The 23299-nt window shown below is 37.8% G+C and overlaps 1 protein-coding gene across 3 annotated transcripts in view; it reads right to left on the minus strand.

Annotated features, from left to right (window-relative positions):
• LOC124718945 (coronin-2B-like) overlaps positions 1–22862 on the minus strand; it is a 126443-nt gene extending 103581 nt beyond the window's left edge. For 2 of the 3 annotated variants that reach the window (XM_047244612.1, XM_047244611.1), the window contains exon 1: positions 22447–22862. The gene's annotated coding sequence lies outside the window, so the exon portion shown is untranslated. The remainder of the gene's footprint in view (positions 1–22446) is intronic. The other variant, XM_047244613.1, reaches the window with a different exon arrangement.
• Positions 22863–23299: the final 437 nt, after the last annotated feature.

A 23299-nucleotide genomic window follows, 5' to 3' on the forward strand; every position in this document is an offset into this window, starting at 1 on the left:
AGTGAATATCACACTAGACTAATTTGAGACTGCTCAATTCAAAGGGTATGTAAACTCCATTTTAAAAATACCTTTTTAAACAGATTAAATTTTATGTTCTAGAGACCTCTTCAAGCTTCTATGCATATATGCAGACTGAAGCAATGAACGAAAGATTGTACTAAGGCCGGGATTCGTACCTGGGTCACCTGTTCACTAGGCAGATGCACGAACCAATGTATCACCTTGGCACAGTGGTTTGCACAACTGCACAGACTACACAAGGACACCTCCCTCCTCAGTCGTCCAGCGCTGAGGCACTGTTCCAATACAGTTCGAGAGCCTCTACAATGCTGTTCGAATTCAGTGGGCCGAGATGCGAATGGGAATTTGGAATGAAGAGGGAGGCACGCCAGGGTAGTCCACATAGTTGTGCAAAGCCACTGTGCCAGGATGGCAAAGCAGTTAGCGCATGTCCCTAGTGAGACACACCCAGGTTTGAATCCCATTCTTTGTACAAGTTTTCAATCACAACTTCAGTCTGCATATATACAAAAAGAATTTTGTTCGTAATGGAAAAAAACCAAGACTTTCTGTTGACACTGGGGATTGCATGATGAGCACTACATATGTTTTCAGTCATTGAAAGCTACACTGCTGAAGGCTTTTTGTCTCCACCTTGAAGCAGGTGTAACTTCCTTGAGGTGTATTTATGGTCATTTGAACACTTTTGCGCCTTATCCTCTCAGGGATTGTTTCCTGCAAATTGTCCCATTTAGCAAAAATCACTGCACATGTGTGTGTGTGTGTGTGTGTGTGTGTGTGTGTGTGTGTGTGAAAACAAAGTGCAGTGTGAACTATTTCTGGCCTGGCTGTCAGGTGGGAACATGTAATATAGAATCGACAGATATACCATGACAAATGCCTAGTATTTCATCAGAATGCAACTACACCTACAAAATTCAATTTGCACCTTCCAGTTTGGAACCTACAAAAGCTAATAAGCTTCCTACACATAGCTTCACAGAGACCATAAAGCTAAAACACAGTGACAATTAGTTCTCACTCTGCTGAACATTACTTTAAAATTTTCCTAACTTTGTTTCTGGTGTGCCTTATTGCTTACTACCAATGGAAGTAGTGGATCAAGTCACTCTGAGGAGAAATTCTCAATGAAACACTAGAGCACAAGACCGTAGATGATTGTAGTGCAGGCTAAAACACCAAAGCGTACTGGCAGTGATTCTTTCCAGACTCCATCCAGGAATGGGACACTCGAGGAAACTTAGTATACTGATGTTCACAACCCTGCCATTCTGCAGCCACTACTGACAACACCATCCGTGCTACTTCTTTACATGAGGTTTGTGGCAGCAAACTAGCCTGTACCATAAAGCCAATAAACGGGCAATGGCAATTTCTGTTTATGCATTGCGCATTCCATATTTACATCCCCCAGTGAAAAACCATATTTTCCTACAGGGATGTCTTAACACTTTGACAGCTGAGAAGCAAGTGGTTTTATGGTGTCATAGTCATAGTACTGATAACACAATACAGACAAATACCTGCATCACTGACACCCTCATCAGTCAAACTTGACAGGTTGCACTGTGCTTTAAACAGGTGGGTAATGGGGAGGCTACAGACCCCGGAAAAGTTGTGCATAGGAAATTGTTATTTTAAAATTACTCATGGCACATTAAAGGAAACCAATCCCCTTGCAAGAACATTTGTAGATTTTAAGAAAGGATGGAACTGTGTCCATATACCTTCAATATACGAAACCTCAAGAAACTTCAGACTGCACTCAAAAATAGTCAACTTTACAGAACTCACCTTAACACAAATCAGTCACGCTTAGAACAAAATTTCGTGAGCAGTTCACTGAAACACAGGGAGATCGGCTGTCACAACTGCTGTTCAACTGTGTTGAACTATATATACTGAGAAAATGGTAAAAGATTAAGCTGAAGAATGTTGGAACTGGAAGACCCAAAGACAACATTTTAAATTTAAACTGCCTCGCGTTCACTGACTGACTTGCTATCTAGTCCAACAACATTCAGTAAACATGGCATTGGTTAAATCACTAGAGGAAATAGCACAGAAAATCGGTCTTTGAATTCCTTAAAAAAGACACCCACCACTCAAATAACATAATACTAGTACAACAGAAAATTCAAATCTCTGAAAACTTTAAATAATTGGAAGAAATCATAAATATAACCTCAACAAGAAATTTATGTGGCACAACAGATTAAACTAACAAAAACACAAAGATCACTAAGAATACATAACCATTAAAGTGCTCTCAATAGCCACAAAATTAAAACACTACAAAACAAACAAACAAAAAAAAACAAAAAAAAAACTGAAACTGCATAAATAGACAGAATGCTCAAGATGGAAATGAGCATAAACAAAAATACTAAGAAAATAAAGTCACTCGAGACTAGCTGCTTATGAAATATAATACTACAAAATGGAACCAGTAATGAACACAGTAAGAAAGTAGAATTTTATTCTTTGGTCACAAGAAAACAGAAATTCGAGTACGATAGAAACATTATCCAACAGGGAGAACAGCATTAAATGGCTTGTGAAAATCAACGTAGGTATAAGGGTACACCAAAATTTCAAATTTTTTTTAAAAAAATAACCAAAGCACATAAAATCAAAACATTCAAAGACACAAACACTTCTATAAACCAAGATTAACAAATGAGGGGAAGAGTGATTACAGAGAAAGAACAACATTTGAGGTATGCAGGACTGAAGCAGTGGCGGGGGAGGGAAGACCCTTTCTATTTGTAATAGCTAACTGCTTGGTAAGAGGAGAAGGGAAGCCACATAGTCAGCAGTGTGGAAATGAGATGAAGAAGATCAACAGCTTCCGAAGCAGGTGAAGTTATTAATATTAAGAGCAAAAAAGACCGATGCGTCTTTCTCCTCACAATGATACCTCAATGGTATTAAAGGCGGAGAGTGTGGACTTCACTATGGTAGACCTAGTGAAAGCAGCAACCCAAAAAGCAGAACTGAAGTTCACATCACGTCTGACTTGCAACTAGCAGTTAACACGGTCAGCGCCTGTCTGTATGTTGACAGCTGCTGTAAAAATCAGTAGTGTCTGTTACCAAAGTGGTCTGTTCCCACATTGAGCAGCCTGTTAAGACCCATCTGGTGACTTGATCACATATGTAACATACCACATTCAGCAAAGATGTGACGGGAAACACTGAACGGAAAAGTACTCTAGTGGGTAAACAATCCTTCATCACTGGAGACATTGATGCAACTAGCAATTGGATTCTGGAGAGCCTAGAAAATCATGTAAGGAAGAGTCGGAGCTTTTTAGAACTTCTGCATATGGCCTATGAAAAAATATCTGCTAAGCACATTGAACATCAACACTTTACTAAAGACTAGAAAACAGACAATTGATGGATGTATCAAACAGATGCAACATAGTGATATTAGCGCTTCAGGGAACCAAATACTGAGATGAGAACATATATGAATGGGAGTGCTACAAAGTTCATAATAAATGGAAATGTCGTGTGGCTAGGGCCTCCCGTCGGGTAGACCGTTCGCCTGGTGCAGGTCTTTCGATTTGACGCCACTTCGGCGACCTGCGCGTCGATGAGGATGAAATGATGATGATTAGGACAACACAACACCCAGTCCCTGAGCGGAGAAAATTTCCGACCCAGCCGGGAATCGAACCCGGGCCCTTAGGATTGACAGTCTGTCACGCTGACCACTCAGCTACCGGGGCGGACTGAGAAACCAGCCATAAAGAATATACAGAAAGGTACTGTGCTCGGAATGGCTTTCATCGTCAAATGAAATCTAACAGAATCCATAACAAGTTTTGCATCCCCATTGGAATGAATATTAACTTCTCTCATTTCGATCAACAAACAAGGACTATAGCATCACAATTGCAGAAGCACCTACCAACAATGACAACAGAAAAAAAAAATCCAGAAAAAGGCAAACAATTCTGGGAAAACCTAGAAAATAAGATATCAAAAATGTCAAAGCACCACACAAAATTAGTCGTAGGAGGACTTCAATGCACGGATCAGCAGAGACGAGAAATGCAAGTCGACGGCAGGAAACGTTCCTGCGCACAGACACGCCGACAAGAACGGAGAAAGGTACGTCAACTTCTACAGGCAATTCAACTTAAATCTAAGGTCAAAATTTTTCAGAAATTTACCAAGGAGTCAGAAGACCTGGTCTTCTCCTAATACACATTTAGGCTCATATCAACTGAGTCACATGGCAGTAACCAAACAAAACCGTAGAGAAATCACAAACGTACCGATCAGAAAAGGACTAACCGTAGAGCCGCACAATTTTTAACAGAAACCAAACCCAAATTTCAACCTAAAAAACCAAACCCAAAAATTAAAGTAATCCATACGATTGACACAAAATTTCCATCAGACAGCAGGAATGAATTCGTTACAAAGCTTCACAGAAAAAAGATAGTAAATTGGGATGAAATCAGATAAGCAGCGACAGACACAGTGAAAGACAGAACAACCACGAAGAAAAAGGAAACGTAGGTGATCGAATAAGATATATGACAAAAGAATACAGGATAGACTGACAACTTGGAAAAAAATGGAACGCCTGCAAAAAGGAAAGACTGGAACACTTTCATTGAGATCACAAATCAGACATCAAAAATTATTCAAACAGAGAATTAAAAGTATGATGAAAATGATTAGAGGAAACAGATACAAATTTCAGACGGAACAACACTAGAGATTTCTACAGAGTTTCCAAAAAAGAAACAGCAGGGTACAAGCCGGTGCCCTACACTGCACAGATTCAATCGGAAAACTGATTACCGACAACAAAGACCACTGTGAGATACTAGCAAAATCTTCGAACTTGAAGGAACGGACAACTAATTTCCAGAAAGCCTCAAAAGGAAAATCCACCTTTGGAACCGACGAACTGAATACATTCACCAGATGCAAAACAGAGTGACAGGTGAAGATAGGCCATCAGCAAAGATGTGGAAACTGGTGCCAAGTGGGTAGCTGAAACCATTTCAGAGGTTATTAAAGATAGCTGGGAGAAAGGTAGAACACCAGAAAACTAGAAACAAGATATAATCCACCTGCTACACAAGAATGGTGACAGGACAGATGACAAAAATTATCAATGCGTATCTCTACTTTCAGTCACCTTCAAAATTATATCCAAAGCTCTACTGAATAAGATAGAAGAATAACCAGAACAACTGGTGAGTACCAAACAGGATTCACAAAAACAGACTGTGCAAATTTTTAGCTTTAAAACAGTTGACAGGATCCGAACAATAGGGAACCTTAACACAGTCATCACATTCACTGATTTCAAAAAAAGCCTTAGATTCTGTAGACAGACAGACAGTATTTCTAACAATTGATAAGCAAGTATAAACAAAACCAACAGACAATTACCACGCATTCCACAGGGCTCTCACCGATTCTCTTCAATCTCAGACAAGGTCACGAGAGAGATGGAGAAGGAACTACAAGAGAAAACCATTGAAGGAATGCATATAGGACAAGGAAGAGGAACATTTGAGGTGAAATGTGCCTTTTGCTGATGATATTGCAGTAATTTTTAAGGACAAAAGAAATGCAACGATAACGATAGATCACTTTGCGACATTGGAGCTAAAACCGGCTTACAAATATAGGTAACATAATACATTGAACATATACGCAATAGTGGAAAGTGCTTACAAACACAACACGGGATCAGCAAAAGAGCTAATAAGTTTAAGAATTTGGGAGAATGGATATGATCAAATGGTATTATATAGTACCACAAGTAAATAAATATCGAACAAAATAGAATTAGCATACAAACCCACCAAAAACCGATATAATAAGTGATCAGTATCATTCCAGGAAAAAATTAAACACTACACAAAAGCAATTAAACTGGAAGCACTTTACGGATGTGAATGCCTAACAAAAAAAAAACTGGAAAAGAAAAAAAGAAAAATACAAAAATTTTAGAATGACAAAAGAACAAAGATAACACTGGACAAAGAAGAAGTTACGATCCATACAGAAACATAGAAACAATCACAGACACAATAAAGAAGAGTAGGTTAAAGTTTTACGGTCATATCTACAGAATGAATGACAATAGCCTAATGAAGAAAATTTTTAATTTCACTTCAGAATTAAAAAACAGCATGGGTTAACTGGAAGGGATAAGAAGGTACTTGAGAAAACTTAATGTCACAGAAGATATTGTACAGGCAGGAAACTATGTCCTATATGTGCCATTTAATTTCAGGAACTACTGCATGGATTTTGATATGGGTTTTACTAACAAATAAGTCCGAGTCATGAGACATTTTTGTGTGTGTAACTAACTAATGAACCCGGCAATGCTTTGCAACTGCTAAATACGTGCATCAAAAAAAAGTTTTACATCACCTCGGTTCAGAGAGTTCTGGAACCTGTACAGAAAACTGGAATAGAGATCAACATAAACATCATTTCCGCCCTTTTTATCGTTCACGAAAACCACACATTGCATGTTGTACCACCACACAGAGAAACCTTCAGAGGTGGTAGTCCAGATTCCAGCACACACCGGTACCTCTGATACCCAGCAGCACGTCTTCTTGCATTGGCGCATGCCTGTATTCGTTGTGGCATACTATTCACAAGTTCATCAAGGCACTGTTAGTCCAGATTGTCCCACTCTTCAACGGCGACTTGCCGTAGATGCCTAAGAGTGGTTGGTGGGTCAGGTCGTCCATAAACAGCCCTTTTCAATCCATCCCAGGCATGTACGATAGGGGACATTTTTGTCTGCGGATCATGCTAGCCACTCTAGTTGAGCGATGTCTTTATCCTGAAGGAAGTCCTTCACAAGATGTGCCTTTTAACCTTGCATTCACCTCTCTGTGACGCAGAAGTCCACCGGAAATGACCCATGGTTTGGATTCCACACTGAACTGTAGGTCCCCTTTCCTTGGTTAGATAACTGGCATATATTACAGACATGCAATTCACCAAAGTGGTGTCTAACTCAAAGACTTGCACCTGACCTTGGAGCTACACAAAATTATTATTGCCAGAATCTATATACATCTTAATGTTCTATACATATTACAAATTAAAGTCCCCCACCACTCTTTTCTGTATGTATGTGAAGTTTACTCTCAGTTTTGGTCCAGTTTTCATTAATACGCACACTAAATCAGAGATACATAATTTTCTTTTGTAGCCCTGAAAGTCATCACCTAACAGCCGAAACTGGTAATCAACTACATTACATTGTAGTACTATAATAAGTGATCCCTTACAGAGGTATGTATTTATACTCTCTCTCAACACAAATAGCATACACGTATTTTCTCCAAGTGAAACTAAGTCCAGTCGTACCTTTAATGTAGTCAATCTGTCAATCCTCTGTTGCTATTGATACTACATTCGTGATTTTTAGGGTAGGGCCATTTGCAAGCAACCAAATGAAAGCAATATCCGTTTCACCACACAATTACACCTCAATTTATAGCTATCATCAGTAAGTTTAAGTGATGCATACAAATTAAAATGCATATTTACTTTGGACTACTGATGATGCCTTAATAAACTGAGGCAAAACATGTCTGGCAAAACAAATATTGGCTTCATTCAGTTGCACAAAGAGAGTCTTAATCAAAAGTCACTAATATAAATAAATCCAGTCTATACTGCAGCACAGATTTTCTCAACCAACATAGATATCTCTCTCTCTCTCTCTCTCTCTCTCTCTCTCTCTCTCTCTCTCTCTCTCTCTCTCTCTCTCACACACACACACAAACACACACACACACACACACACACACACACACACACACTCTCTTTCTGTTCTACTTAGTAATATAGCAAATGGAATTGGAATTATTATCCTTATATCTAGAAGCTAAACCAGAATATGATAAGACAGCACAAACAAAATAGCAACACAGTGAGAGAACTTTTTGAGGCCACTTCACAAACCAGCTTCTGCAGGCAGACAACACTACAACCACCCATGAGCACCACAGCCAGCTGACTGACTGACAATGTGACACCAAGAACACAATAAAAGCACATTTCAATCCGCTGGCACCCCCTTCCCCTACATCACACACTTTGCGACCACCAAATGTAAGCTCCACCCACCTCCAGATGGTCTGAACAGGCCAGCTGCTGATGTTGAAAGCAACAGACAGCAGATGTGGAGAGAGAAAGAAGTGCCTGGCTAAACTTTCCCTGCTGCCTGCCACAGTGGGGGACTGAGGCAAGCAGCAAGGAATGTGGCCGGCCTGACTTCACAGCTGCTGGTCACGCAGAATGCTCATAAGAAAGTGATGTCACTTCCATCTCCCCATCACAATTGCAGGAAATAAACCACATACCTAATACTTGCATCGCGTGATTACTTACCATTATGTGAAATAGCCAAAGTGATGCCAAGATGCTATTTTGTCTAAAACTGACATACATTGATGCCAAGATATTTTGAGAACTAGTCTTAAGTTTAAATCCATGAGCAGCATAGGTGGTATGGGGATATTTTTCACCATATAACTACAAAATCTGTTCACTTGCATTGTACTCTCAGCTACATATTCAATCCAAACAATTAATTTAATTCATTTGGTGCTGTGCAAGTGGCTTACTAATGCTGCGGGTCTTGTCAAACAATTTTAACCTGTGGGAGTATTGTGGTCTGCACTATTTATGTATGACAACATTCAGTTTCAAAACAGAAGACAAGTATTTCCCCAGGTTTGTGCCAACAGACTTTAAGAGAATACCTGAATGGTTTCCTGTTGAGTGCAGAGGACTTACGATGTGACAATGTGTTTTCTGAGTTGTCAAGTACGTGACAAGTGCACTCCGATAGCTGATGAGACAAAGCTTTGACACAGTAATAGTGCACCACCCCATAGAACCCCAAATGAATGAAATTTATTTTCTGCATCAGAAACTGAACTACTGATTTGAAACTCTTAAACAAAATTTGGTATCTGCATAATGAAAAATCCTTCATACAATTTTAAAAAAAAAAAAAAAAAACCAGCTGCAGGTGCAGTGCATTCCATGCATTCCACTGCAATGACAGGAAAACAAATCGCAAGAGGGAATTGCAGGAAAATATAACAACTCCTTGACAGTTAAGAATTATTGACAAAAGTGACAGAACAATCAGCCCATTCACTATTTTTTTACTACCACATAACATGGGTAGGGTTGGGAAAACAGGAGATGGAGAGCAGAGTTGGGTGGGGGGGTGTAGGGGGGGGGGGGTGTAGGTTGATTGTTGATGCTGTGGTGTTTCATTTATAAATGACATTTGAATGTACAACAAGGTAAGCAGTAATAAATCAAAATTATTTCTGGCAGGATTTCAGTAACAAAATAATTTTGGTACTTTTTCAAATGTTTTAATAGCCTTTACCACTACTTTTAGCCACCACTGTCTTCTCTAAAAAAAAGTATTCCAACTGCAGTGCAACTTTTAACAGAAAAAACTCTACTAATTGCTAATAAGGCAATACTTTGTGCATACACACCATTAAAAAACATAGCGATGAAACTAATTATAATCATACACAAAAATACTACAGATTTACTTAAATATTAATATACAGACCACACTGCCAGATAAAACTGCTGTCAACAGAGCAGATGGCAAAAGAACTTGAGACTGTATGAAACTGGCATTACTGTGACTTCAAATTCCAGCTTTCGCACAGCCAGATCCATAACAATTGCTAATAAAATGGTTAATACTACAGACTCCATAAACAGGGTGCCTTGGCATATTACGGTTGCCTCAGGCAAAAACCTATAAGCAGTGGACATCTCTTGGCCTATTTGTGTTGTGGCTTACTACAGTATGATGATTACATTCAATGTAAAGTCATGAAAGGAAAGCTAATTAGAAAAAAATGGTACAGTTGTCACAAAGAAAAATTGCAATAAATCAATGAAATTTCTAGAAAATGAGAAGCATTTAAGAAAGCAAACAGAAATATGTAAAGAGAGAAGTTGTTAGAATCAGCAGACAGAGGAAGAAAGTTGTGTTCGTACATTTTTGTTAGAAGTCGTAACAACAGTTTTGTCATCACTACCACCCCCCCCCCCCCTACACACACACACACACACACACACACACACACACACACACACAAAATTAATAAATAAATCTGTAGTTCGTCCAAGGGCTGCTTGTGTATCCAAAAGGATTTAGGATTTTTATGGCCATTTTCTCAATACATACAGCAAATAACTCAATTTGAGGCACAACCACCACATTCACAGTTCAGCTTTTAGTACTCTTCTGTTGTCTACATTCTTTTATTTTTATCTACTTTTTAAACACTTTCACAGCTCTTAGGAATCTAATTTCAGATGCTTGAACCTTTTTTCTCTGTCATTTGGCAAGTGTCCAGATCACACTGCCACTTTAAGTTCAGGGACTGCTATAATTCTATTAAATTTAATTTTAGTTTCTTTCTATTCATAGTGCCACACACATATTCTTATATACATTTTGATCTGGATAGCTTCTTTGATATCCAATACAGTTAAAAATTTTTGCTTGTTGTATTATCTTCAGTTTTGAATTTAACAGTACTTTCTTTACTATTAAAAATATGCTCTTCTTCATACCCCACATATCACTGGAAAGCACATGACTACCCTGAACAGATATTAGGTTACATGCTTTGAAGTTAGCAACCTGAATAAGGAAGATTACCAATGGAAGACTCACTGCACGTACAGCTTTAACATATTATTTCAGCGAGGAACTTTAAAACAAAGTGAAGGTCCAGATGTGTTTGTTATGTAAGTAAGAAGCTCTGGAACAGCATTCCTGAGTGAAGGTGTTCACCCCAGCAGTGGCTAATTGGTGGGAAAGTGCGGGCACTGGGGCGTTGCAGATGAGCTGCCACGCTCTGGTGGCCAGGAGAGAAGGCCGGCTGCAGCTCACACCTCCTGCCTCACTGGAAAGCACTCTGCTTTATCTGCAGATAACTCCATTCACCAGGAAGTTTCTCAAACCCCTCCTTCCTCCTACACACTGTCACAGCACATACTGGTTAGGAACTGAACAACCCAACACACAGCTGCAGTTATTTTTACTTCCACAATCTATCTCAGGCACAATCTGACCATTCTTGGGCCATGTCTGCCACAGAAGAACAATTATAACTTGGAACCATGCATGGTTATTTACTATGAAATTAACTCAGTGTGTAATCAGATGTCAATGTGCATCTTAATTCACAGTCAGAACATGTTAATGATAAATTCTGTTTATAAGTATTAACATAGTACAATTACAAAGAGCAATCTGTGCATTCATGTATCTAACCTGACTAGGAAGTTTTACTATAACAACATAATCAGCTGTCAATGCCTTTATTTAAACGTAACACCAAGGCTTAGTGAAGAAATGATGCTGGAGACTTTTAGACTAGAATTGACATAATTCCTATATCAAGCAATCATAATTTCTTATGACTTATTAGTTAATATGGCTACATATACGCCCAGTGTCTGGCACAAGGCAGAATTCCTCTCCAGTCGTACCTACTACTGTTTAACACAACTACACTTGCAATATTTTTTTCCCCACAAAGTATTTGTACAAGTTACTTTTATTATTTGAATGCATACACACTTATGTTTTAAACATTTTTATAGATGGTATTTCAACAATTTAATCTGAATAATTATGATTGTAGAATCTAACAAAGGAATAATTAACGCAAAATCTGGATCCTCCAATAGTTTCTTGAATTTTAGAGCAATATAATGTCATGGTTATGTTGTTAGAATATAACAATTAAAATGTTTGCAATATCTAAGCCCTGCACATAAGATATTAAGGACAGTCATAACAGTAGACATGTTTACTTGATGAAAAATGTTTTACGAGGCACTATGTACACGTTTGTTATATAGTTGTTCTAATTTGGTACAGATGGCCAGGTGTGTGTGTGTGTGTGTGTGTGTGTGTGTGTGTGTGTGTGTGTGTGTGTGTGTGTGTGTGTGTGTGTGTGTGCGTGCGTGTGCGTGTGCGCGCGTTTTGTATAATTTAGAAGCAGGCCTTTTGGCCTAGAGTTCACATGTTTAGCAATGTTTTTGTTGCGCCTCTCTGCGACTAAACGCCTGCTCCATATGAGTAGCCATCTATTCTTTTCATAAAATTGTCAAAGAAATTAAAGACAGTTTTATAGAAACGGAAGAGGAAGTGATTAAAAGGAGATGAGACACTGTAAGAATAATGTAACACAGTACCGAAATGTGTAAGTTGAAACTAGGCATCTGGAATAGGTATTCTTGAGAAGTCCAACAATGACGAAACTGTTACAGCTGGGGTGAAAGAGAGGTATGACGTGTGAAACACCCTGACAGTTCAAGAAGAATGTAATAACTGCAGTTTCAAATAACACAGGTGTGAGTATTACCAAATAATTAGATTAGTAAGTCATGTTTGCAAAAATGCCAACACAAATTATCCACAGAAGTTTGGAACAACTAGTTGAAGCAGATATGAGGGAAGATCAACCTGGATTTAGGAGAAATGTAGGAACAAGAGAGGTCATATTGACTTTACTATTCATCTTAGCAGATAGATCAAGAAATATAAACCGAAATTTACACATTTGCAGATTTAGAAAACACTTTTGACAAGGGAATAAACTCTTTGAAACTGAAGTTCTAAGGGATAAAATATAGGAAGCAAAAGTAAGTCTTCAAAAGATTTGAAGGGCATGAGAGGGAGGCAGTAAATGAAAACAGATAATAGAAAGTATTGAAATACGGTGCTACAGTAGAATTCTGATACTTACAAGGGTATATATGATAATTCATTAAGTGGTACTGAATAAAATTGGCTTGAACATATTTTTGTGGTGCAACTAATGTTACAGAAGGGATAGACCGGTAGGACAAATCTTGAAGAGGCATCAAGAAACAACTAGTGTGTGTGTGGGGGGGGGGGGCGCTCTCTGAAGTCAACTGCAATACTAATTTTGATCCAAATGTAAGGGAGACTTTCTGTTTACAACTTAAGTGAATTTTTATCCCACTTAATCAAGAGATTCTCAGTTTCCAGCTGGTTTCTGATTTTAGTACCACTATATAAAATTCTGTTCTAAATCCTAGGCAAGGATATGTAGTCTACACAGATATTAATTTTAGTATTGTGGTTGTAAATTGCAGTTACTCCTAAATTCACTCTTGTTACTAACCAAATACACATTTATGGAGGGTATTTGTATCATCCTCTAGTTAAGGCGTAGATTCTCTAGCTGAAAGCTTTTTAACACACCAGAAATTCTTATGACGACACTGCAATGGGGCTACATCTGCTCAACTGTGGGATTTGTGGCAGAAAACAAGAGTATATTCAAAATGAACAGTTTAAATTCACTGAACCCAAAAGAGGAATGACTTTTCCATCTTTGCATTGACAAAATATGTTCAGATAACAACTTCAACTCTTCTTTGTTGTTTCTTATTTTTCCAGTACTCATTCATCTGCTCTCCATGTTGTCTTTTCTTCTGCCCACATTGTTCCTAATTTCTCATTTCTTCTGTCTTGAAAGTCTTCTAAATTAAGTATTTTGTTCTTAAAAAGATTCCTGTTATTATTTTTCATTCTTTAATGAGGTTTCTTTCTAGTTCTCTTCTTACTTCTATAACCTACACTACTACTGAGTTATTTTTCCAAAAATATAGGAATATTTGCTTCATTAGCCTGTTACTGTTCATTCAACAGTGATGTCAAAAGAAGATTGATCTTCACTTTGCCACTATTTGATATTTCTGTATATTTTGGTAGATTTTTATGTAATAAACTGATTTTAGGCAATGAAAACCTCGTAACTCAATATGTCTCTGAAAACGCATCAATCCAGTAACAAGTAACTCCATAATCATAGAGAGATTTGAAAGTGCACGGATTTCTCTAATCCGTCAATAAATAGGCTTCTACTATTCAGTTACATGCGTCACAACCTTCTTAATCACTTTATATTATTTTTTAAGAAACCGTTTTTGCTTCACCCGCAAAATTTAACAAAATGGAGTTACAAGGTTTTCATTGCCTATTATCAAAATATTACAAATGATTTCTATATAACAAATATAAGGGGCATCAAAAAGTTCCATTTTAGGATTCTGCTGCAACATATATGCAACCTAGTGTTATTCTGATGCTAGTATATAAGCACCAAAATGTACACGCAGGATCAGTGGGGCATTCACATCTTTCCAACATGCACGCGGTAAATGCAAAATTGTGAACTATGGTGATTTTATTACCAATCGTGTAAAAGCAGCAACAACATTCTGTTATTCTTTTCTTGGCAGACATCCATCAGAAAATGAAGAATGTGTGTCAGCGCGTCTGTCGAAAACTTCCGTTATGGAACAGTGCGCCAAGTTCTGTGCTGCTGCTTTATGATAATGCACGTCCTCATATCGCATGTGTCGTAATGCAGAAGTTAAATCGGTTCGAGTGGAAGACACATTAGCACCTGCCATACAGCCGCAATCTCCCCCCATGCAATTATCACACTGATGGTCCCTTAAAAAGAAGCTTGAAAAGTCAACAATTCCTGTTGGATGAGGATGTGCAGCAAGCAGTTACAGACTTCATCACACAGCAGGACATGGTTTTTGCCAAACTGGTATTTTCAAACTGGTGCTTCAGTGGGATGACTGCCTCAATGCTCACAGTGGTCCTGCCTGATTTGACATACCAACTCTGGAGAATGGTACATTTTTGATCATCTCTTCAATTTCTATGCCTACATGTGTATAATAAAGGTCACCTTACGACCTACCTCAAGCCCTTTTTCTGACAACTATGTAAGTACTATTAGGAGAATGTGTGCAGCACCCTGCTACACACATTTTCAACAAAAATCTGAAGGCTATATGTGATGAACTGTAGGTTTACAAGTTACCTACGTTGCACATTTTTCTACTGATCATTCATTCACAGACTGCATTCTAAGAATTAGAACCTTCGGAGAGGTGCAAGGAGTCAAACTGCACACTGATAGACAAAGGTAGCCACGGCAGGCTACTTTTGTAAAGTATACTAACAACAAATGATGACTTGTGATTATCCACTCATTAATTCTGACAAGGAAATTAATTACTGCATACATTGGGCATTTAAACAATCATTCTTCCTGTAGTGTCATAGTTTATTGATAGTGACACAGGTGGTACTTCGATGAAGTTTCCTGGGAACGCAGTGAGTGGCACTTTGAACATCGCCACCAATAGGATGACCTGACCAACGAAGAACGTCCAGCCTGGCAACTGATGAAGACCACCAGGACGGGGTTACAAGCAGTGGTCACCTGAGCACCACCTTCTTGTTCAACAATATTTCTGTGTCAATGATTAGTGCCAAACACTACTCCGAGCTATAGATAACTAGCTCTACTGGCAAACATTTAGTGAACACGGGTACACACTCATGTTGGGCCTTTGCTTATATCTAGCCACGGCTGCCACAAGTTGTCAAGAGTGCAGCAGTTCTTCAGCAACAAGTTGAGTAAAATATATTTATTTAAAGTGCATTTATGTCAACTAATCTTTTGCTTGCTTATCGAGATTCCTACACTGACAGATTCCTTTGGCCACCTTCCACTCAGTTATTACCAACAAAGACATAACCTTTGGATCCTCGGAAAATAACAGTTGCCCACTCGTATCGTAACACTTCCTGCACTCCATGTTAGTTAGTTGGTTGCATCTTCCATTGATCAATCGCATAGTATGGTAGCCATAATGATGTGAAACACATGTCAAGTGCACAAGGAATGCACATATGAAATATATACTACAGTACAGTGTTAAAGATTAATATTTCTATTATTTACCCCAGTCCCTTAAATTGCACAACATGCATATACTATATTCATAGATTTATTTACTGCTATTCAAGAATTCATCTATGGTATAGTAGGAGTTGTCAAGGAGATATGATTTCAATTTATTTTTGAAGCTATTACTGCTTTCTGCCAGACATTTTATTTCATCTGGTAATTTGTCAAAAATTTTTATAGCAGCATATTTTACCCCTTTCTGTACCAAAGACTAGATGAGTAAAGGATAGTGTAAGTGTTTCTTTTTTCTGGTATTATAATCATGAATGTTACTGTTGTCTTTAAACTGGTCATGTTGCTGAGAACAAATTTCATTAGTGAGTAAATGTACTGTGAGGCTGTTGTAAGAATTCCCAATCTTTTAAAAAGATGCCCACAAGACACGCGACTATGAACCCCACACATTATTCTAACCACTTTCTTTTGAGCAGTGAATACTTTTTATCTGTGTGTTGAGTTACCCCAAATCATTATTCTGTATGACATTAGAGACGGAAAGTATGCAAAGTACATTAGCTCACTAATTTCTATATCCTCAAAATTGGCTATTATTCTGATTGCAAAAGTTGCTGAACCTAGTCTCTTCACAAGATCCAAAATATGAATTTTCCAATTACGATTCTCATCTGTATGTACACCCAAAAACTTAGTATGCTCTACCCTGCCTACTGACTTCTGTTGATGTGTTATATTTATTGAAGGAACTGTACTTTTTGCAGCACAAAATTGGATGTACTGTGTTTTTTCAAAGTTTGAAGCAAGACCATTTTTCCAAAGACCTTATTTGTATCATTTTCAATTGAGTTTCTTTTACTGGATTAATAATGATGCTTGTATCATCAGCAAACACTGTCAGTTCGGCTTCTTGTTTCCGGTAAGAATGGAGGTTGTTCAATATATATCAAGAATAGAAACGGAACCATGACTGAACCCTGTGGAACACCTAATGTAATTTCACACCAGTTAAGATGAAGTGGCAAACTTATTTACATCACTTAACCCATACAAAGAAACTTTTTGTACCATAGAATTGTAATTTCTGTAACATAATGTCATCATTCACACAATCAAATGCTTTGGACAAGTCACAGAAAATTCCTATTGGCAACATTTTACTATTTAAGGACTCTATTATGCCGACAGTGAAATTGTATATTGCTGTCTCAGTGGAACAGCATTTCTGAAATCCGAACCGTGATTTACTACGTGCCCCATTACCGTCGAGATGGCTAACCACTCTTCACTCATCAGTACATTACTTTCCCGAAGATTTTTGAAATTGCTGTAAGCAAGGATCCTGGCCAATAATTATTGACATCTATGGTGTCCCCCTTTTTGGAGAGAGGCCTGACAATGGCATATTTTAACACATGACTCGGAAGAAACACTAATAACTGGTATAATGGGACATACACACTGCCACACACATCACAATGGTTTGCAGAATGTAGAAGTATGAAGAAGTCCTGCTTAATTGTATGAATTACATCCCTTTATATTCATATGAAGAAATCAACTACACCCAAGGAAAAAAAACATCACTGCTGCTACTCTTGTGCTAGTCAGTTGCCGATTTCACCTAATACCTCAAACCCAACACTAATGTAACATCACATAGTACATTGGCAGAAGAACAACATTTTGGACAAAAACATAGAACTTAATTCTCAGAACTGGTACAATGGGATGTACCCTTTGCCATGTACCTCACGACAGTCTGCAGACTGTAGATGTAGAATGCATAACCTGTATAGAAATTATTTCATCCCCAGGTATTGTAGATGCGAATTGTACTACGCATCCTCAATTCCATCTCATTCACCACAAATATCGTTAAGAAGTAAATGTACTGGCATGTGAGCAACAATCCGTAAGTCGCTGAAAAGCTTTTGCAAGCTGTTCTGTCATCAACTTTATGTGATGATTTTACTCCAAGCTTCTGTTGTGCAAACAGTTTTCTGGTCTTAGCAGCACTGTCCCATAAGACTACGCCATAGGACAGTATTTGGGTGAAACTGTGCAAAGTACACTTCAACCATCTTCTGTTCCCAGAAAGAATAAATTAGTAAAATTTACTGAGTGCTAATGCACCGGACTAGAAATCCAAAGGTCATGCATTTGATCCTTAGTAACTCTTAGCATTTTTATCTATACTTATCACTTCTTTCACCTCTGGCAACATTCATCAATGTGAAAAATGTCCAGCCGCAGCTTAGTTCGGAGTCCACATTTAAGTACATATCATCCTATGACCGATTCGATATGGCAATTTAAAAGTCCGGAGGAAGCAGTGGGGTAAAAGGCACTTATAGCATCAATGACTTCTGCATAGCATGCTGATGTGGGCAACAACTCTTGTGATGATCACTGGGAACTGAATATGCCAAATTGTTAATCTGTAGCCAATTATAATGCTTGTTCATAACTTCCTAGAGTTTGTAAAATAAAGTTGGATGGAGTTTTTTATTTAGGTTAGAATTTAACTACACCGTTGGAATTTTCCATAAAAACTGAAATAAGACTTACTGTGCAAGTAGTTTACTAAAGTGGTGAATATATATCTCATTGATACATATCAATCTATTACTGCAACCTTAGTTTTGGGTTCAGATTCACTGACTTTGCTAACTCACAAGCAAACTATCACTTTACAATTTAATGTAGGCTTCGAGCTATGCTACAGGTCATTCTGTCAGCAGAGCTATATTTTTCTTGGCACTAAAAAAACATGAAAATCAGTAACAAACATTAAAATTCTTAATATCAAGACCTTCAAATGTTATTCTGCTGCTCTCCGAAACAGAAACAAATGTAATCCATTAGTATTTTCTGCCAAAAGAAATCATATATTCAGTGATTCTCACAGGCAACCATGTGCTATTACCAACCAACATCAATGAATTGCCAACATCAGCATGCAACACAAGAGCTACTAACATTGTAAGCACACTTTAGCCACCAACAGCATACCACCTCAGACAGGATCTTATGGATCAAGAGCAATATTCGATACAAGTTATCTTTGACCACTGACAATGTTAATGACTGCTATTACATCACCTTTTGGTACATATACTCACATTTTAGTTGTTAGTTGGAAAAATCGGGAAATGTGACAGCAAGAAAATGTAGTTTGCGCTGACAGACTGATCTGTAGCTTAGTCTAAAAAAAAAAATCTGTGATATCACATTATAGTCACTATATTGTTTACACTGTTTGGCCCATGTTCCCATGTTACTGCTCAAAGCCGACAACTTATATTGGACATTACCCTTTACTCAATCATGCCTAGTAAAGCAAACCAATCTTTAGGCTGATGACAGCTTTATTTTACTAAATGGGTTAAAGGTCACTTTTAACTCACTATACTGAATTCAACAAAATAAATCCTCTAAAAAAGCTAGTTTATCAACACCAAAATAAAGGAAGGAAGATTAGGATTTAATGTCCCGCTCACATCAAGGTCATAAGAGACAGAACGAGTTTGAATGGGATCCAGGATAGAGGAGGGATCAGTTTGTCAGGACAACCTACACTCCAAAAAATAATATGAATCCAAAAGAATTATTGTTAGTGTTCTGCTCTCTTTGTCTACACATGTATGACATCACGCACCACATCTCGTTATATTACAGAATGAATCCCACATCTGGTAATGGCAAATTCAGTTGACTCCACAGAACAGAAGGGCTATCAACCTCACGCAGTGCAGCCACTGTACTTAAAGCTTTATATTGTTTGTTTATCTGAATTGTCAATAAAAATGTGTGCGCTTTTAAAAGGACATATCTGCTCCTTGTCTTTTGTTTTCTAAGTTCTGAATAGATCAACAATACAGGTGAGCCAAATTTAAGAAGGGGCACTAACATTATCAGTAAAGCATGCCCCAACGTTGGACCAAGTCTATATGATTACATTTAAGTTCAAGTCATGCCAATATTATTAACTGTTTCCTATACAAACAAAATACCTAATGAAACGTGTGCTTTGCTGAAGCATAGGACTCTGAATTCAGCACGAACAGGAGTCAAACACCCATCTCGCTACATGGATTTGGATTTTTCAAGGTTTCCCTAAGCTCTGAAGATAAATGAGGGGTTGGTCCCATTGATATGGCCAAATAAATCTTCGTCACAATATTCTCCAATTCAAGCAAGTTACATATGTTTGTATATATGTGTAAACAAGGTAAGGAAGGATATTTGGTATGACTCATCAGCTGTGACCGGTGATACATGAAACACGCTGTAAACAACACATGATTATAGTACGATATTGGTGGCGATTTTTTCAAAAAGTACAAACTACAGATAAGTCTGCCCCACAATGAGAATTTTTCTTTTTCTTCCAGACTTCGCAACTAAACTGTCACCTTCCAACCTGCCTAGACCAGATATCCCCCCCCCCCCCCTCCAGTCTGTTGGCTTTTCCACTAAGAAGACAACTGAATATACACACCAACAAGTGACTTCTTGGGAGCTAGTAACATTAAATCAGTAATCAAAGCTGACCACTCATATTGAATTTTCCTCTTGACCAGTGTGAATACATAAACCGTATTTGACATGTCCTATAATAATGTGTTAAATGACAAAGCAAAAATAAATGAGAAACCATTTTTTTCCAAGAAGCAGTCACAGGCTGTACCTGCAATAAATCAGCAACTGTTTCAACATTATCAGGATAAATGTGACAAAGCAAAACAGAGGACATTCAACAAAGACTTCTTAATTACTACTGTAAAACACTATCATTTAGATGGCAAGAATTCTGGCCCAAAGTCTTCTGTCTTCTATTGATTCAGAACTAAGGAACCGAGAGATGAAATAATTTACAGACTAAGACAATTTTGTGCCACAGTTTTGCTGGTTACTACACCCATAATAAAGATAACGCAGAACAACCAAGATGTCAGGTAACACAAATAGTATTTTTCTAATAGTTACTCTGTAAATATATATTCAACTGAATACCCTGAAACCATCTCCAAGTTAACTGAATTCTTTGTTGGTGTGAGGAGAATTGATTATTTTAGTCATTTTATTAATCCATGGAATCTTATTACTCTACAATTCACACATACAATAGCAGTTATAAAATAAACACTTTTCTTGATGTTCTACATCAAAAACATTAACTGCAGAACATAAACACCTTACTATTGCAATTTTAAATTATCATCAGAAGTGTTACTTGAGTTGAGTAGTGCAAAGTGTACACAGCAATCGTAGTAGGCATACACAAGGTGATCACCTCCACCTCGAATCACAGAGCTGTGACAATCCCAAAACAAACTGTCAGATTTTGTTTTAGTCGACTAACCATTCGTAACTGATGAATATCATAGCTACCAGTATAATAACAAAATAATAGTGAAAAAATACACCACTTGATTTTGGGAAAATCTTCATGGGGCAATCAACTTTCAAAAATATTTGTCCTGTCTACTTCAGTGTTTTTAATGATTTAACGAATTTATACTCATATGTGATGCTTCATCAAGGGAATAAACAAGATGTCAATGACAACACAAACAATTTCCGTCATGTACGAATCATTAGTTGTATGTGAAATACAGATCTTTAAATAACCATATAGTGGAAGACACTAACAGTGTTCTACATCTGACAGTTGCATTTTAATAATTTTTCTTACATCTTCCAATTACATAATTCAAAGTACAATGAAATGTCAACCATACAGTAATTTATGACCAGTTGCTCACTGTGTCCATAACTTACAACACACAAAACTACTATCGAAATGTCATTTCACCAATATAAAACACGCATTCATAAAAATTACTCATTTAATAAAAGTTGAGGTTGCCGCAAAATTCTGTGAAAGATAAACAGATTTTTACTGGTGTATGAGGCATCGTCTTCGTCTTGTGTTGAGTGACGACAGTTTTAGGAGTGTTGTGTCCTACTGATTACCTCTAAATCAGTGAACGAAACTTGCCACCTCAAAGACAAACGTGCCTCTCACACAGTGCTATGGTTAACAGACAGTGTAAGACGCAGAGTTTAGGGTAGGAGAGGCGAGATGGTAGAAGGAATATAAATTTTGGTAAATCTAAAGAACGTCACTTCAAACGCCGCACAGTGGTATTTTGCAATTTACTCTCATAAGTCTGACTTATCCAAATACGCAAACGTCAAATGTGTACAAAGTTCACCTGATTAAATTCCAATCAATACAGTGACAGTACATACGCTTATGCGGATACTTTCGCTTATTTACACTATCACTTCAGATGCTAAAATGTCACACTGCAGAGGATGAAACTTTCGTTTTCAAAACTGTGGATACTTTTTCTAGCAAATAGGGGCCTACTTGGCAGATGACATTAATTTCAAAGTTTAGATTATAATTACCAGGACACGTCGAAGTGGCAAACATTCTTCGGAGATCTGGTGGAATGCTAAATAACTTCTACTAAACCTTCCAACACAAACGCCGCACGAAGCGCAACACTTAATTATTTAAACTGGGGTTAACTATTGATTTAAAAATTTATCAGTGCACTCACCTTCTCTACTGGTTTATTGCAAGCTCTAACATCTATCATGTTGTTAGACAATGTTTTTTTTACATCCAAAACGCTGGAAGCATCTATATGAACGTCCGACACATCAAGCATGTCAAACGAGGTAACTCAATGTTATTACGTCAAGCGAAGCGCTACTGCTGACAGAACACCAGCGAGGGAGGAAAAAAAAAGGTACGGATATCGCAAAGCACTACTGTCGCGTTCGTCGAAGTAAATAATCAATTCTCTTTCAAAGGCACAGCGAAGTTCTTCAGTACATTACATTCGAGCTTGCTACAGGCATGACCACATGGCTATAAAACCGTTGCTTCGTACAAAAAATTGATCCCCGCTCTATTTACTCTGCCTCCGGCGTCTTCTGTTGGCGCACAATGCTTCCATCTATTGAGTAACAATGGAACTATAACCGTAAATCAATGTCGTGAGACTATTGACAAACGTGTTAAGAAATGAAACGAATACGGCGCAATGAACCGTTTACAAAGCACTGTATTGAATTTGTCGCATGTTTAGCGTTTCAAGCCAGTTACTCCAATGAATATGGCGTTAACAAGTGGCTCTTTGTAATCGCTGTAACATCATGGCACAATCAGCTTACCAACATCGACAACGCTTGCGCAGCAAAACGGATCTGTTACAATTTGTAAAGAGCATGGACTCTAACAATAATAAATTGTCTCGAGAAACATATTTACCGTGGCGACCAACTATTTCTCACTTTTCGGCTATTTAACACCACCCATCATGTAGGCCTACATTATATGGGTCTGCTGAATAAATATGAATATGGCCATCGCTATTTAATCACTCGAAGGTGTTTTCGTCGTCCACA

This window comes from Schistocerca piceifrons, chromosome 10, assembly GCF_021461385.2.
Source record: "Schistocerca piceifrons isolate TAMUIC-IGC-003096 chromosome 10, iqSchPice1.1, whole genome shotgun sequence".
NCBI lineage: Eukaryota > Metazoa > Arthropoda > Insecta > Orthoptera > Acrididae > Schistocerca > Schistocerca piceifrons.